Genomic DNA, 4,058 nt, shown 5'->3' on the forward strand with positions numbered 1-4,058 from the left:
TGCCCCTCTCTAATCTTATTAGGGTCCAACCTGTAACCCCAATTAGAAGGGTGTCAATACCGTGCCATGGGTAAGGACAAGCTATGAGTTAAACCTCTCTGACAGGAAGCTCTTCCATCAACCCTTGCTGGTGAAAAAACTCAAATGAGATGTATCAACCCTTATAGTATCTAGCAAGAAGATATCTCAACCTACGCTGGCTATGTAGTTCTATAATGCAGGGATTGCTACTAAGGTTCAAACCCTCTATTGACAGGAATACCCCCATCCCTAGGTTCGCTCGGTGCTGAATCCTACTCCCAGCTGAATGGACACTGAACTGATTTCTAGTCTGTACTAGACTGGACTAAAATGTTATTGATATTACTGTTTGACTGAACTCAACTGAGTTCACTGAGTTCTATGGACTGATGGAATACTACTGAATTCTGTTAACTAACTGAGCACAAAGTGCTACTGAGGTCTACACTGAGTCCTGTGACTGAATTACAAACACTATTGAGATTTCCTGGGTTTCTGTAGCTGGCTGAGTTCTATTGATCGAGTCACTACTGAGATTACTTCATAACTGACACTGGCTCTAAGTAAACAACTAAATTGTCAGGTATTAAATACCCCTAGGACTTTATAACTTGAAAATAAAGCATCACATGATCTTGCTTAGCATAAGCATGCACATTGAATTCATAATGCATCTATAAAGACATCTTATCAAACTCTTGGATGGTATTACTTGCAAATAAGTTAGCATGACATGATTTTCTTCCCTTATTAGTTCACATAAATAATTCATCAAGCACTTGGTGAGCATATATATGCACATAACACTAAACAACAAGTAGACATCATAATTCAAATCCCCATTGACAATTTCAAGGGTTTTACATAGATCCTTATGATATTACATACATATCAGTTAACCTCACATAAAATGTATCATAAAACATGGATTAGAATCCCAAATAATCATTATAATCATGAACATAATGAAACCTAACATGGAATTCATGAAATCAATAAACTTAAAGTTTAAAAATAGTTTTTTGGACTCCAAGGGTGGAAGGGACCCTTGGATGAACACTTCACATACCTTAGTTGATGAATTCTAATAGATTGATGGTGAGTTCTTGATTTGAAATTTGAACACCTAGGATTTTGTTCTTGAGAAATTTTGAGAATGAATGAGTATAATTTCTCTCCAAAGGGTTTGATTTCATGTTATGGGGGATGAAGGGTATGGGAAAAAGACCTAATTAACACTGAGGATGTGGCCTTTTAATGCTTGTAAACTGTGTTACCGACGCACAGGCCAACGCTCTGCATTATTGGCATCGATGCGATAGCCAATGTGCTATGTTGAGTCTATGTCGGTTCACTGAAATTTGCACTGAAACTGGGGAAAAACTATCTTATTGATGTAATGGTCGACGCATCTTGGGCACTCAAACATGGTCTAAAAAAAATTCAACAATTTTGAAACTTGTCCGGGAACATCCATTGACTTTCCTGATCATGAATTAACTCTAATACCAACATTTAAGAGACGTAAAGGTCTCAAAATAAGATTGCCAACTTTTGAAGGCTAAAATGGCACTAAGTCTGAATACTTAGCTAATATATTCTAAGTTTGGGATCCCTTAATAAGCTTAAAGGAATGAATTAAGCTAGAAAATTTATGGGGTCTTAAACCACGTGAACACCATATGATCTTGGGCATATTTATGTCCAATCACCAATATTTACCCATATTTGGACTTGTTATAAGAGCTAAAATGTGCTATTTTCATTATAATTGAGCTTTAATTATGTTCCTTATCTAATGCACATGATTAGTGTATACAGGACCAAATGATGATGGAATTAATAGTGATTGGATGCATTAATAAGAGGTAAATAATGAAGGCATTTCACCATGGCTTGGGAAGGATTTAAGGAATAAAAAGGCAAGAAGCCAAAAGTCCCAAAGCACATCAAGTATCTCACCGTATCACGGTGAAGGATTGATCTCCATTGCTTGAGTTATAAAGCCCATCAAGTTGCAGAGAAGGAAGAATTTGGAATTATCAAGATCCAGTACCTCACCGCAATTGCACCACATTGCGGTGAGGGTCTAATCTGCATTTGTCAAGATTAAGTGCCTTAGCGTGATTGCACCACGTCACGGTGAGAATAGCGATGGTGATGATACTGCCTTGCAGTAAGAGAAAAAAGGGGATTATTTGACCTATCTATAAAAAGAACAATTCAGTACAATTAAAAACTACTTTGGAAAGCACAACAATGGCAAAAAAATAACAAAATCTCTCTTTTAGGGTTCTTAGATTTTATTTTGAACTTCTTTACTTCAAGATTAATTACTTATTTTTGATGTTGAATTGATATATGAGTGGCTAAACACCCTTATTCTGGGGTTGAGGCCAAGAACAAGATTACTCTTTGATATTCTTTGTCGTAGTTTCTCATTGGATTATCATCTGTGTTGTTCTTAATTTCTTTTTCTTTCTATTTTGATGAGTGGCCGCCAATAGAATAAATCTATATTTCTACGTGAATCCATGAAGATATTAGGAGAAAGGTTCTCATCCTTTTATAAAATAGAGGATTTGAATTAGCATCTAGGATGGGGCTATGCATCCCCACTCAACGATGTGGTAACAAGGTTCATATAGGTAGAATATTAGAGGCTAACAGACCATGATCGTGTTATAAAACCTGTGAATCAATAACTTGATAACCGACTAGACTGCTATAAAAATAAAGAATTGTAAGATTGTTAGAAGAGCCTCAACCCTAGAATTCTCATCTTTACTGCTTACAATCATTGCTTGCTTTGCTATTGTCACAAATTGTTATTTCTTATTTATTTACATTTTTGTTCAAAACTTCAAAATCATCTGGATACTTGATAACACTTAATACCTCCTTGTCTAAAACTAAAGTAGGTTGAATTGCTAGTTGTATACTCCTCGTGGGTACGATATCCAACTATCTAAATCACTATATTACTTGTACAATCACTTACACTTGAGTGTGCGTTTAAACGCAACAAGTTTTTGGTGCCGTTGTCGGGGGCTAGTAAAATTAGTAATTTGCTAAATTTTTTATTTTTGATAGTAAGTTTAAGTGTTAACGACTTGATCTTAGCGGCTGAATTTTTGTAGGACTAGCTGAATATAGGACTGGCGAGAGATAGAGAGTTGGTAGAGCCTAATTCGAACTAGAAATGGTAATTTAATAGAGGCGAAGAGCTTAATACCAATCCAACAGGTTCAAAAGGCTGAACAAAAAAATCCAAATGATCCAATCGAGAATTGATCCAAATGCCAAACGTGTTCCAGCTCTAATTATTCCCGCTGCTTTTACTCAAGAAGCTGTTATACCTATTCGTGAGGTGGCAATCTAACTCATAAACTATGCTACTAATAGTATTGGCAAGCCAGAGCTGGTGGTCAATTTGAATTAAAACAAAATATGGTGCAGTTGCAGAATTTGACTGGGCAATTTGCCAGATTTTCACATGAAGCCCCACAGCAACACATACAGAACTTCCTAGAAATAAGAGATACCTACATTCCCGTAGGGGTGAATACTGATTATGTCAGACTGACTCTCTTCCCTTTTTCTTTAATTAGGAAAGCAAATAGATGGTTACAAGCTGAACCACCACTCTTCATTACTTCTTGGGAAGATATAGCCTGGAAATTACTTATTTTATTCTATCTATTAGGGAAGACTACACATTTGAGAAGCAAGATTTTGAGTTTCAGATAGAAAGAATTGCCCTCACCATCATCAAGCTTGGGAGAGATTTAAAATTATGATAAAAAATTGCCCTCACCATCATCAATCTAATGATGTTTTTGTTTATACTTTCATTAAGGGGTTAGAGCTAAATACCAAGATTTTTTTGGATTCAGTAGCAGGTGGGAAAGCTTTTGAGAAGACTTATAATGAATTATACACATTGTTGAATCATATTTCATAAGGGAATCCTGAATGGCATGCTGACTCAAGGAGTGATCCTAAGAAGGTTGTAGGTGTATTAGAAGTATATCAGT

General features: G+C 36.0%; 1 non-coding gene across 1 annotated transcript; it reads right to left on the bottom strand.

Moving 5' to 3' along the window:
- Positions 1–3,738: 3,738 nt before the first annotated feature.
- LOC124886867 lies at positions 3,739–3,846 on the bottom strand. Its single transcript, XR_007044271.1, has one exon. It is a non-coding gene; the product is annotated as a small nucleolar RNA R71 (small nucleolar RNA).
- Positions 3,847–4,058: the final 212 nt, after the last annotated feature.

The sequence above is a fragment of the Capsicum annuum genome, chromosome 8 (assembly GCF_002878395.1).
Source record: "Capsicum annuum cultivar UCD-10X-F1 chromosome 8, UCD10Xv1.1, whole genome shotgun sequence".
NCBI lineage: Eukaryota > Viridiplantae > Streptophyta > Magnoliopsida > Solanales > Solanaceae > Capsicum > Capsicum annuum.